Raw genomic sequence first — 14,287 nt, 5'->3', positions numbered from 1 at the left:
TACTCAGGCCCTCTGCTCCGCCCTATTCCCATAATCCCACACATTTACTATGGCTAATCCATTTAACCTACACATCTTCGGACTGATGCGTTTATCTATCACATAAATACAGCAACATTTGGTGTGGCACGGTGGCACGGTGGTTAGCACTGCTGTCTCACAGCGCCATGTGCGGAATCAGCACATTCTCCCCGTGTCTGCGTGGGTTTCCTCCGGGTGCTCCGGTTTCCTCCCACAGTCTGAAAGATGTGCTGGTTAGGTGCATTGGCCATGCTAAATTCTTCCTCAGTGTACCCGAACAGGCACTGGAGTGTAGTGACTGGGGGATTTTCACAATAACTTCATTGCAGTGTCAATGTAGGCCTGTTGTGACACTAATAAATAAACTTTTAAACACTATGCAGTTATTGCAATGAGATACTGATATTGTGAACCTTCCTCTGGAGGATCAGGGTAACTTGGAAAGAATGTCCTGATTTCTGTGCTTAAACGTGATGCCGTGATTGCTGGTAGTTGCTGATAGCCGCACCATTATTTCTATTGCAGCATTTGTGTACCTATAATTATGTAACATGTTAATAGTTTACTTGTTCTCCAGAAATGTTGAAGTTTTCACAAAAATGAAGCAGAAGAATCACTGGAAAAAAGGGTGCTTACAACACAAACTTTCACACAGTCATATAGATAAGTTAAGTGAATGGGCAAAAATTTGTAATTCGGGGTATAATATTGGAAAATGTGAGGTTGTCCATTTGGGCAGAAGAATAGAAAAGTACAATATTATTTAAATGGAGAAAGGCTGCAGAATGCAGCAGGAGAGAGGGATCGGTGTGTCCTTGTACATGAATTGAAGTGTCCTTGTACATGAATCACAAAACGTTAGCTTGCAGCTACAGCTAGTAAGTAGGAAGACAAATGGAATGTTGGCCATTATTGCAAAGGGGTTGGAGTATCAAATTTGGCAAGTCTTGCTACAGTTATATGGTACATTGTTGAGACCACACCTAGAGTACTGCGTACAGTTTTGGTCTCCTTCTTTAAGGAGGGATATACTTGCATTGGAGGCAGTCCAGAGAAGGTTGAACAGGTTGATTTTTGGGATGAACTGGTTACCTTATGAGGAAAGGTTGAGCAGGTTGGGCCTATACTTCGCGGAGTTTAGAAGAATGAGAGGTGATCTTGTTGAAAAGTATTAGATGCTGAGGCAGCTTCACAGAGCAGATGCTGAGAAGCTGTTTCCTCTATAAGTGGGGAATCTATAAGGGGGGACCATTTTGTTGTGCGGTCAGGATTTAGATGAGGGTTTTGGGGTTTGTCCATTCTCCTGAGGTATGCTGCTTGAGTATATAATTTCTCAAAGCCATTATTCTTAATGTACACAGTTGGACCTCTATTCGAGATTGGAGCTCCTCTTTCTTCCAGCTCTCTCTTTCTCAGTTATGTATTGACTTCATTATTACATCAGTATTATGTATGCTTCAAAAGTTATTCAGCTTTACTTTACATCTCCCCGTGCGCACTCCCCCCAACAAATTTCTAAGTCTTTATCCTTATCATACTTACATCTTCCCCTAAGTCTCAGACTTCACAGTGTTAGTCCCGAAGATACATTGACCAATCTCCTTGATCTCATTCTGATCTCCTTTTGAGACTGAGGATATTCTGTAGTTAGAGTAGGTGTTCTCCTGGGTGGCTGTAGAGCTTGTAGTAAGTCTTTCTTCTTCAATATCAGGATCTGAGCAGTAAACTCTAGTTTCTATCGGCTTTCTCTCCAAGGATATTAAGGCATTGCCGTTTCTCTGTATGATGTTTTGATCTGTCTCAATCCTGTATAATGTTGGTTGTCGAGATTGTTCAATGATTGTGCCCTCCTTCTGTTGGTCTTGGACACATACTCTATCTCCGAGCTTCAGCGCTGGTAACTCGTGTTCTGTGACAATGCTTGAAGCTCTGAGCCTAGTTGTTTCTCTGTTCATCCGCACACTGTTTTAACTCCACGTGTTCATTCGTGTTGCTAATGACCAGTTAGCTTTTAATTCTGACAATTTTCTCAGTACCCTTTCTCTGTTGATTGTAATTGTTTTAAGTTCCTCCCTCCCTTTTACCTCCTGATTCACAATTATGTCTGGAATATTACTTATATCCTCTACAGTGAAGACAGACAGAAAGGCTGGGATTTTATGAACTCGCTCGGGTGAGGCTCGTAAAATCTCGCCTGAGGCCAACAGAGAATTCCATTCTTCGAGCCTCGCCCACCCCGGCGGTAAAGTTCCAGCCAAAATAGCTATTCAATTCAACCACCATTTCTTCATTTTCCATTATTATTTCCCAATTTCCACTCTCTAGAGGACCAATACTCACTTTAATTATTCCTTTCCTTTTTAAATCCTGCAGAAACATTTACCATATGTTTGTATATTTCTAACTATCTTTCTTCCATAGTCTAATTTCTCCCTCCTTATTAATCTTTCACCATTCTTTGCTGTTCTTTATATTTTGCCCAGCCTTCTTCCACGTATCTTTACAGAATTCTTTCTTTCAATTAGATACGATCTTTATTTTTTTTAGTGGATGGTGTGTGTTTCCCTTAGAGTCTTTCTTTCTCACGGGACTACATATTTTCTGAATATTCTAAAATATCTCCTTAAAGATCTGCTAATGCATCTCTACTGACCTATCCCTTAACCTAATTTCCATGTCCACATTAGCAAGCTCTGTCTTCATGCCCTTATTTAAGTTTAAAATTCTCAAACTGAATGAAATTCAATCATATTATGATCATGGCTGCCCAGGAGTGCCTTCTGTATGAGGTCGTTAATTAATCCTGACTCATTACATATTATCAGATCTAGCATAACCTGCTTTCTGATTGGTGCTAAAATGTGCTGCTCTAAGAAACTGTTATTAAAACACAGGATAAATTCATCATCTTGGCTACATTTGCCAATCTGATTTGTCCAATATACATGTAAGTGGGTGTTCATAGAAATCATAGAAACCCTACAGTACAGAGAGAGGCCATTCGGCCCATCAAGTCTGCACCGACCACAATCCCACCCAGGCCCTACCCCCATATCCCTACATATTTTACCCGCTAATCCCTCGAATCTATGCATCCCAGGACACTAAGGGGCAATTTTAGCATGGCCAATCAACCTAACCCGCACATCTTTGGACTGTAGGAGGAAACCGGAGCACCCGGAGGAAACCCACGCAGACACGAGGAGAACGTGCAAACTCCACACAGACAGTGACCCAAGCCGGGAATCGAACCCAGGTCCCTGGAGCTGTGAAGCAGCAGTGCTAACCACTGTGCTACCGTGCCGCCCACTGTGCTACCGTGCTGCCCCACGTGTTGTCATGGATCAGAAGTAAACGTGGACAAATTGACAGTCAATATTTCATGCCATACATACTTGGTCCTCTATTTGTTAAATCATGTCATTGACTACTTCAGTTTAAGCATCTACAAAAATGGAACTAACTGCTGTTTGAAGCAAGGATGCTAGTTTCAGCAGCCAGCACACATATTTCCCAAGCTGTCAGCTTCTCGCCAGGGTCAACTGGCAAGTGTACAGCAGGGAGTGCTTCTTCAGTGAAGCTCACAGGTTGAGAAGCCTTTGAACAGTGAAATTGAATCGTAGTAAGTGAGATGCTGGTGTTCACAACACTTCTTCTCGTTTTCTGTTACTGCTTTCCAGGTGGGACCAGATTTTCATCTCCCGATAGGGTCAGGTAAGTAAAAAATTGGGATTTAAATTCCATTTTACCTTGACTTTCCAACCCAGTGCTATTTTAGTGTGTCATTTATGCACGTCGGGAAGGTCTTGAGCGTGAACACCACATGTATCTCGTCCGAGGTTGGGATCCCCATTCTGAGGACCATTGGAAGATTAAATTTCCATGGCCATACTGTTTTCATGTGTTGGTGTGGGTTTTGGAAGTCCTCATAAAACCAGTCAGGTTTAAAAGTTTGTGGCCACTGATGGTGGCCTGCTGAGGAGTCTGGGACATTTTTAGAGGAAATTGTTAAATGTTTTGACATCGTCAAATGTCATTATTAGAAAATGTATTGCAATGTGGATGTGTTTTAATGTAATGCTTGATCATGGGGCTCTGTCCTGCTCTAGATATTGAATGTAGCATTAACTACCATTGTGCAAATTTTGACATGCATTGAAGTACTTTTCCAAATAGAAAAAGCACAATAATGCTTTTAACATGATAGAAAAGTATGCAAGGAAATTCTCCTGCCATGTTTAGGACTGAGATTAAATGTCTAGAGATCCTTTACTTAAAACAAGTGGTCTGCTGTTGAAAATACAAAACAAATCTAAGCACATGTTCTATTCCATTGATTGCCAAGTAATCTACTTTGAAATGGAAATGAAACACCTTCTGCAGCTTAAGATGCCATCCGATCTTTCAGTTTTGAATAACACTCATTGTTCACATTTCCCAGTATTTTATTATAATGAGGGCTATTATGAATTATTGGCGGAGTCTCATAAGATCCAGAATCAAATATCTCAGCAGGGGACAAAAGAAATATTTTGATTGACAATTTTAAGAGGTTAATAAAATATTATCTGTTTTGGATGTGGTAAGTGGATGAGTGTTTGTTTAATTTTTTTTACAACAGATTGACTATTTTGAGGGAATATTGATTGGTTTCTATGAGTGAGTGTTGTGTCAGTATGAAAATGTCTTTAACTATGACTGTTCTATTAGATTGTTGAAACTGCTGGTTACTGTTCTGAACCAATTATTTCCTTTTTTTGGAACGTTAAAGTTTGGGTAAAGCAGGCCGGTACTTGGCAGTGACTGACCTTTATTTTTTAATGTCCATTTCAAAGACTTCCTGCCCAGTGGATATTAGATGATTTTCTGAGGAGGATATATTCGGGAATGGATGGTATAAAGGATATGAGGGGGCATGGGGAATATGGGGGGCATGGGATGGTATATGGAATATGAGGGGTAATGGAGGGACATGGGGGGGGTGGTTTGTGGGGTGTTAAGGGACAAATGATCGATGTTGGAGAGCCAGACTTGTGTCCCAGTGAACTGAAGTGCATCTTCTAACTAGCCAGTGACTCCTGCAATGCTGCCTTGAGACTTGGAAAATCAGAAATTTGCCCTCCCGCATCACCAGGAGAGAAAAATACATTGGGTATGGGCAGTTCTGTGCTCAGTGTTTTGAACTGGGAAGGTGGCCTGTTTCACATTTCCCAAACCCAACTCGATAATCCAGCACATGATTTCCAACTTCTTGGGCTTGACCTTCACTCAGCATGAACTGCATTTTCCTGGTGCCCCTCTCTACTTTGGCACAGTGCAGCTAAAACAGCTCTATCTTGGACCTCTGATGAAGAACAAAAGAAGTAGAACCAGCAACACTAACAGCACCAGGAGCAGTGGAAGCAACTCTAGCAGCAGCAGCACCTTCCTTCTCTTTGCCACATGTTAGGTCGCAGAGTAGATGGGATTGGTATAGAGACTCACCACCAAGGAGGTGAGACGCCCATCACAGAGTCTACAGGCAGAGGATGCAGCTCTTTCAACATACCTGACTACCACTGTTTCAGGAAGCTTGGGCTTTCATGGAAGGTCATTGAAGATATCTTGGAGTAAGACCTCCTTCCTCATTGGCCAGATGAGCACGTATTGCCAATAGCTATGAAGGTGGATGTCACCGGAGGGCCACCTCCCCCTCCATTTTCATCCCCCCTCTGTGTCTCTGACTCTCCTTGGAGTTGTGTGCTCTTGCCTGCTACAGGGACAGAAAACAAAGAGTTATAGATATTGCACCTGGATTGGATAGAGAGGAGGGAAGGACAATATTTTAAGATTTAAAAAAAAAATCATATTGCTGGGAAACTTAAAGAGGCAAGGAGCCATGGCAAAGCCTAATTCTTTGGCAGGCAGGTTCCTGATCTGTTACCAGCCTCCTTTGTGCATACAGATCCATTAAATTGAAAGCCTGCCCCATTGCACAGTCCTGGAGGCATTCATAATCATTCCATTTAACTGGGATGGTAGACTCTCAGCTCAGCATACTGATTCGAACCATTCCAATGATCATCACCATCATGGTAAACAAAATGGTCATTTGCAATTTGTGGACTTCGTTATTTTTAATGAATCATTTTCCTGCTGCTCAATTATGGAAACTCATTCCAAAATATTGTCTGAAATTAAAAGTATTATTTTGTTGTTCACGCATCAGTAACATAATCACTCTAAGGCATGTTATGTTGAAACACAGTGTTAAAGACTAATAGACACCACGGTGTGATTATAAGGTGATTCAGATTTTCAGATGATAACGCATACAATGAAAGTGAAGTGGTTTCTGATCTGCTGCTCATCTCCAAGATGGGATTAAAACTTGGGCAGAATTTTACGGCCAAATTCAGGAGGGCGCCTGACCCAGAAGTGCATGAAATTATGTGAGAAGATTTTGGACACACATCCCATTGTCATCACGCACTCGCATGGTACCAAGAGCAGGATAAAAGGAGGCAGGAGCAAAGACTGAGTTGGTAGCAGTTTAATAGTGTTTGGTGTAAGCTTATACTGGAGTTTTGTGAATGTTTTCATGGCTTTCGTTTTAGGGTTGTGTACACAATGCTTGGACCCTTCAGGACATTTCAGTCTTGTAACACCTCTCTGAGATGGCCAACACTTTGGCACCCAAGGTGTATGGTTCAGTACCATCTGCAACTCTGCAGATGGGTGTTGTGTATTTCAGAAGGGAGCACCTCCTTTGAGAAAGACGGGATAAAGAGAGAGGAATCTGTTTGATTCAAGTTAAGAAACAACAAGGGTCAAAAAACACTTGTGGGCTGGCATACAGACCACCAAACAGTAGCGGTAATGCTGGGAAAAGCATTAGACAGAAAATCAGAAATGCATGTGTTAAGAGAATATCTGTGATTATGGGTGACTTTATTCTGCTTATAGATTGGGAGAATCAAATCAGTCACAGTACAATAGAGGAGGAATTTATGGAATGCATATGGGATGGTTTTCTGGAGCAATACGTTGAGGAACCAACAAGGGAACAGGCCATCTGGGACTGAGTGTTGTGCAATGAGAAATGATTAGTTGGCAATCTAGTTGTGAGAGAACCATTGGGGACGAGTGACCATAATATGGTAGAATTCTTTGTCAAAGTGGATAGTGATGTATTTTATTCTCAGACCAGAGTCCTGAATATTAATAAAGGTAACTATAATGGTATGAGGCATGAATTGGCCATGATGGACTGGGAAACATTACTGAAAGGAAAGACAGTGGACAGGCAACGGCAAGCATTTAACGAGTGAATAGATTCATTCCAGAAGTTGCCTATTTCTTTCTGGTGCAAGGGTAGTAAGGGAATTGTGGCCAAACCATGGCTAACAAGGGATATTAGAAATAGTATCATAAGCAATAGGCCTGAGAATAGGGAGCAGTTTAAAATTCAACAAAAGAGGACCAAGGGATTGATTAAGAAGGGGAAAAGAGAGAATGAAGGTAAAATAGCAGGGAACATAAAAACTGACTGTAAAAGTTTCTGTAGGCAATTAAAGAGAAAAAGAGTGACAAAAATTAATGTAGGCCCCTTACAGTCAGAAACGGGAGAATTCGTAACAGGGGACAAAGAAATGGCTGAAAAACTACATTTGTACTTTGCTTCGGTCTTCACAAAGGAAGACATGAATAATGTACCAGAAGTTCTGAGAGAAACAAGTTTTAGTGAGGAGCTGAAGGAAATCTGTATTCATAGAGAAATGGTTTTGAGGAAATTAATGGGACTAAAAGTGGATAAATCTACAGGACTTGATAATCTTCATCCCAGAGTACTTAAGGAAGTGACCCCAGAAATAGTAGATCCATTGGTGGTCATTTTTCAAAATTCCTTGGACTCTAGAATGGTTCCTACAGATTGGAGGGTAGCTAATGTAAGCCCGCTATTCAAAAAAGGAAGCAGAGAGAAAACAGGGAACTATAGACCAGTGAGCTTAATGTCAATTCTAAGAAAGTTGCTAGAGTCCATTATCAAGGGATTGAAAGCACAGCATTTGGAAAGCAGTGGTATAATCAGACAAAATCAGCATGGATTCATGAAAGTGAAATCATGCTTGACAAAAATCAAAAACCGTTTCTCACCTGTCAGGGAGGGAATGGGGCTTAAAGCACCCGAACACTGGCTGAGACCAGCAGAGTGTGCCCCATGGCAGTTCCAGGGTGCAAGGCTGGCACTGCCCAAGGCATAAGCCCCTTTGCCCCTGACCTCTCCAGGGGGCCTCAATGGGCTCCGGTTCTATCGGCGAGGCCATCAGGTTTGGTCCCCAGCTGTGATTCTCGCCAGAGAGAACCTCTCCTGGCGAGGCCACAGAGGCAAGTGAGCCCAGATGATAACATCCCGGGCTCATTAATTCAAAGCAAAATGCATCTAAATTTAATTTAAATAATTTATTCAGGCTTGCGCCAGAAATGGGTGCAAGCCTGACCTTGCCAAATATCCAGTGCCGGTAAGATCGCAAAAGGCAAGAAATCGGGTGCAAAACCTTATTTTTTGCCTCTCTCACGATTTTACCAGCTTGCCCCACCCATTGGTCGGTGGGGTGCAATGATAAGATCTCCCGATAAGTCAGTTAGGATTATATTCACTGGAGTTTAGAAGAGTGAGAGGGGATCTCAGAGAAACTTATAAAACTCTAACAGGTTTGTTTGAGGATAAGGGGATTAGGACTGAGGTGAGGAGAAATATCTTCATTCAGAGAGTGGTGAATGTATGGAATTCAATACCACAGAAAGTAGTTGAGGCCAAAACGTTGTCTGATTTCAAGAAGAAATTTAATATCGCTCTTGGGGCTAAAGGGATCAAGGGATATGGTGGGGGAAGGGTGGGGGGCCGGTGGAAGAGGGGGTATCAGGTGATTGAATTTGATGATCAGCCATGATCATAATGAATGGCAGAAAAAGCTCAAAAAGCCAAATGGCCTACTCCTGCTTCTAGTTTCTATGTATGTTTCTACTTGATTCACATGGATTCCAAATGATTAGCTTACAAAGAACAAAGAACAATACAGCACAGGAACAGGCCCTTCGGCCCTCCAAGCCCGCGCCGCTCCCTGGTCCAAACTAGACCATTCTTTTGTATCCCTCCATTCCCACTCCATTCATGACATTGTGAAAGAAGAAAGAAAGAGTCCATCATAGCTTTATGGGAGGTAAGTCATGACCGAGAAAGCCCGGCAAGAGGAGTTCAGTGTATATTATACATTCCGATTTTATTAGTGCTTTTGGCACATTGCTACACCAAATGTTACATTATATTGATTGCATGGGAGGGGAAAAGATAGTGGGCGGGATTTTACAGCCTCACTCGTCCCGAAACTGTAAAACCCCACCCGAGATCAACGGACCGTTTCAGGGTCCGCTCCTCCCCCGTTCCAATTCCCATGGCGGTAAAATTCAGTTCAGTGTGTCAATGACTAACAGAGAGATTGGCAGAATCAGAAGAAGTGCCGAACAGAAGTACATGGACATCGATCAATTTGGAAGGGGTGACCAGCAATGTACCTTGGGGACGATATACAGTCTGAGGTTTACAATGTAGTTAATTGCTTTGGAAATGGGACAGAAACCAAGGTTCAGGGTAGGCTGTCATACCAATCTGGAGAATAGGGTAGGATGTGGCGGGAGTGTAAATAAACAACTCACATTTATATACTACCTATAATTTAGTGAAATTTCCCAATGTGCTTCATTGGAATGTAAGGAGATAATAGAACAAAGAACAATACAGCACAGGAACAGGCCCTTCGGCCCTCCAAACCTGCGCCGCTCATGTGCCCACTAGGCCATTCTTTTGTATCCCTCTATTCCCAGTCTGTTCATTTGGTTATCTAGATAAGTCTTAAACGATCCCAGCATGTCCGCCTCAATCACCTTGCTTGGCAGTGCATTCTAGGCCTCCACCACCCTCTGTGTAAAATACATCCCCCTGACATCTGTGTTGAACCTTGCCCCCCTCACCTTGAACCCGTGACTCCTTGTGTTCGTCACCTCCGACCTGTGAAAAAGTTTCCCACTCTTCACTCTATCTGTGCCCTTCATAATTTTATACACCTCTATTAGGTCGCCCCTCATCCTCCGTCTTTCCAGGGAGAACAACCCCAGTTTACCTAATCTCTCCTCATAGCTAAGACCCTCCATATCAGGCAACATCCTGGTAAACCTTCTCTGTACTCTCTCCAAAGCCTCCACGTCCTTCTGGTAGTGTGGCGACCAGATGTGGCCTAACCATCGTTCTATACAGCTGCAACATCATATGCCAACTTTTATATTCTATGCCCTGTCCAATAAAGGCAAGCATGTCATATGCCTTCTTCACCACCCTCTTCACCTGTGCTGCCACCTTTAAGGATCTGTGGACTTGCACACCCAGGTCCCTCTGTGTGTCTATACTCCTGATGGTTCTGCCATTTATTGTATAGCTCCCCCTTACATTAGATCTACCGAAATGCATCACTTTGCATTTATCTGGATTAAATTCCATCTGCCATTTCTCCGCCCAATGTTCCAGCCTATCAAAATCCTGCTGTATTCTCTGACAATGATCATCACTATCCCCAACTCCAGCAATCTTCGTGTCGTCCGCAAACTTACTGATCACACCAGCTACATCTTCCTCCAAATCATTTATATTTATCACAAACAGCAGAGGTCCCAGTACAGAGCCCTGTGGAACACTACTAGTCACAGACCTCCAACCGGAAAAAGACCCCTCCACTGCTACCCTCTGTCTTCTATGGCTAAGCCAATTCTCCACCGATCTAGCTAGCTCACCTTTTATCCCGTGAGATTTAACCTTTTGCACCAGCTTGCCATGAGGGACCTTGTCAAACGCTTTACTAAAATCCATATAGACGACATCCACGGCCCTTCCCTCGTCAATCATTTTTGTCACCTCCTCAAAAAACTCAACCAAATTTGTGAGGCATCGCTAATGAGATTATTCAGTTCTAAATGCACATATATCCTATCTCTAAGATTCTTCTCCAACAACTTCCCTACCATGGACGTCAAGCTCACCGGCCTATAATTACCCAGGTTATCCTTACTACCCATCTTAAATAACGGGACCACATTTGCTATGTTCCAATCCTCTGGGACCTCACCTGCGTCCAGTAAAGAGACAAAGATTTCTGTTAGAAGCCCAGCAATTCCATCTCTCGCCTCCCTGAGGAGTCTAGGATAGATGCCATCCGGTCCTGGGGATTTGTCTGTCTCAATGTTTCCTAAAAAACCTAACATTTCCTCCCTTGTAATTGAGATTTTTTCTAACGGGTTAACACATCTCTCTGAGACACTACCAGTCAACATGTCCCTCTCCTTTGTGAATATTGATGCAAAGTATTCATTTAGGATCTCACCTACTTCCTTTGGTTCTAAGCATAAGACCATAAGACCATAAGACATAGGAGCGGAAGTAAGGCCATTCGGCCCATCGAGTCCACTCCACCATTCAATCATGGTTGATTTCAACTCCATTTACCTGCTTTCTCCCCATAGCCCTTAATTCCTCGAGAAATCAAGAATTTATCAATTTCTGTCTTGAAGACGCTCAACGTCTCGGCCTCCACAGCCTTCTGTGGCAATGAATTCCACAGACCTATCACTCTCTGGCTGAAGAAATTTCTCCTCATCTCTGTTCTAAAGTGACTCCCTTTTATTCTAAGGCTGTGCCCCCGCGTCCTAGTCTCCCCTGCTAATGGAAACAACTTCCCTACGTCCATCCTATCTAAGCCGTTCATTATCTTGTAAGTTTCTATTAGATCTCCCCTCAACCTCCTAAACTCCAATGAATATAATCCCACGATCCTCAGACGTTCATCGTATGTCAGGCCTACCATTCCTGGGATCATCCGTGTGAATCTCCGCTGGACCTGCTCCAGTGCCAGTATGTCCTTCCTGAGGTGTGGGGCCCAAAATTGCTCACAGTACTCCAAATGGGGCCTAACCAGTGCTTTATAAAGCCTCAGAAGTACATCCCTGCTTTTGTATTCCAAGCCTCTTGAGATAAATGACAACATTACATTTGCTTTCTTAATTACGGACTCAACCTGCAAGTTTACCTTTAGAGAATCCTGGACTAGGACTCCCAAGTCCCTTTGCACTTTAGCATTATGAATTTTGTCACCGTTTAGAAAATAGTCCATGCCTCTATTCTTTTTTCCAAAGTGCAAGACCTCGCACTTGCCCACGTTGAATTTCATCAGCCACTTCTTGGACCACTCTCCTAAACTGTCTAAATCTTTCTGCAGCCTCCCCACCTCCTCAATAGTACCTGCCCCTCCACCTATCTTTGTATCATCGGCAAACTTGGCCAGAATGCCCCCAGTCCCGTCATCTAGATCGTTAATATATAAAGAGAACAGCTGTGGCCCCAACACTGAACCCTGCGGGACACCACTTGTCACCGGTTGCCATTCTGAGAAAGAACCTTTTATCCCAACTCTCTGCCTTCTATCTGACAGCCAATCGTCAATCCATGTTAGTACCTTGCCTCGAATACCATGGGCCCTTATTTTACTCAGCAGTCTCCCGTGAGGCACCTTGTCAAAGGCCTTTTGGAAGTCAAGATAGATAACATCCATTGGCTCTCCTTGGTCTAACCTATTTGTTATCTCTTCAAAGAACTCTAACAGGTTTGTCAGGCACGACCTCCCCTTACTAAATCCATGCTGACTTGTCCTAATCCGACCCTGCACTTCCAAGAATTTAGAAATCTCATCCTTAACGATGGATTCTAGAATTTTGCCAACAACTGAGGTTAGGCTAATTGGCCTATAATTTTCCATCTTTTTCTTGTTCCCTTCTTGAACAGTGGGGTTACAACAGCGATTTTCCAATCCTCTGGGACTTTCCCTGACTCCAGTGACTTTTGAAAGATCATAACTAACGCCTCCACTATTTCTTCAGCTATCTCCTTTAGAACTCTAGGATGTAGCCCATCTGGGCCCATAATTCCCCTCCTTTTTCCCTGAGAGGTCCGATTCTTTCCCTAACAACCCTCTTGTTCCTAACGTATGTATAAAATGCCTTAGGATTCTCCTTAATCCTGTCTGCCAAGGACATTTCGTGACCCCTTTTTGCCCTTCTAAGTCCCTGTTTGAGTTCTTTTCTACTTTCTCTGTTTTCCTCCAGTGCTCCATCTGTTTTTAGCTGCCTGGACCTCATGTATGCCTCTTTTTTCTTTTTGATTAGACCCACAATTTCGCTGGTTATCCATGGCTCCCGAATCCTACCTTTCCTATCCTTCCTCTTTACAGGCACATGCCTGTCCTGCAGTCCTATCAACTGCTCTTTAAAAGACTCCCACATGCCAAATGTGGATTTACCCTCGAACAACCACTCCCAATCAACAGCCATCAAATCCTGCCTAATCCGGCTGTAGTTAGCCTTTCCCCTATTCAGCACCTTACCCATAGGACAACACTCATCTTTTTCCATTACTATCCAAAAGTTTACAGAATTGTGGTCACTATTTGCGACATGTTCCCCTACTGCAACTTTGATGACCTGACCCGGCTCATTCCCCAGTACTAGATCCAGTATAGCCCCCTCTCTAGTTGGACTGTCAACATATTGTTCCAAAGAGCCTTCCTGTACGCATTTTATAAATTCTTCCCCGTCCAGGCCCCCAGCCCTATGCGATTTCCAGTCTACACAAGGGAAATTAAAGTCTCCCACTACAACAACCCTATTTTTTCTGCACCTGTCCAGAATCTCCTTACATATCCGTTCCCCAACTTCCCGTGGGCTGTTGGGAGGCCTGTAGTATACCCCCAGCATAGTGACTGCGCCTTTCCTGTTTCTGAGCTCCACCCACAGTGACATGTTACCTGACCCTTCCAAATTGTTCACCCTCTGTACCGCTGTAATATGCTCCCTAACCAGCATTGCTACTCCCCAACCTCTCCTCGCCCCTCCTCTGTCTCGCCTAAAACACTTGTACCCCGGAATATTCAGCTTCCAGTCCTGTCCTTCTTTTAACCAAGTCTCCGTCACTGCAACCACATCCAAGTTCCGAGCAAGCATTAAGGCTCTAAGCTCGTCTGTCTTGCCCGTAACGCTCCTTGCATTGAAACAGATGCACTCCAGACCTCCAGGCCCACTGAGGTCATCCTCCCCCAGGATGCTCTTCCTCTTAGATAGCCTTGTCTTGGCCCCAACCTCGTCCCCAGACTCTATGCTTATTGACCTATTCTTCTGATCCCCACCCCCC

The sequence above is a fragment of the Mustelus asterias genome, chromosome 14, assembly GCF_964213995.1.
Source record: "Mustelus asterias chromosome 14, sMusAst1.hap1.1, whole genome shotgun sequence".
Classification (NCBI taxonomy): Eukaryota; Metazoa; Chordata; class Chondrichthyes; order Carcharhiniformes; family Triakidae; genus Mustelus; species Mustelus asterias.
The sequence above is the reverse complement of the archived record's forward strand: the minus strand, read 5'-3'. Positions refer to the sequence as shown.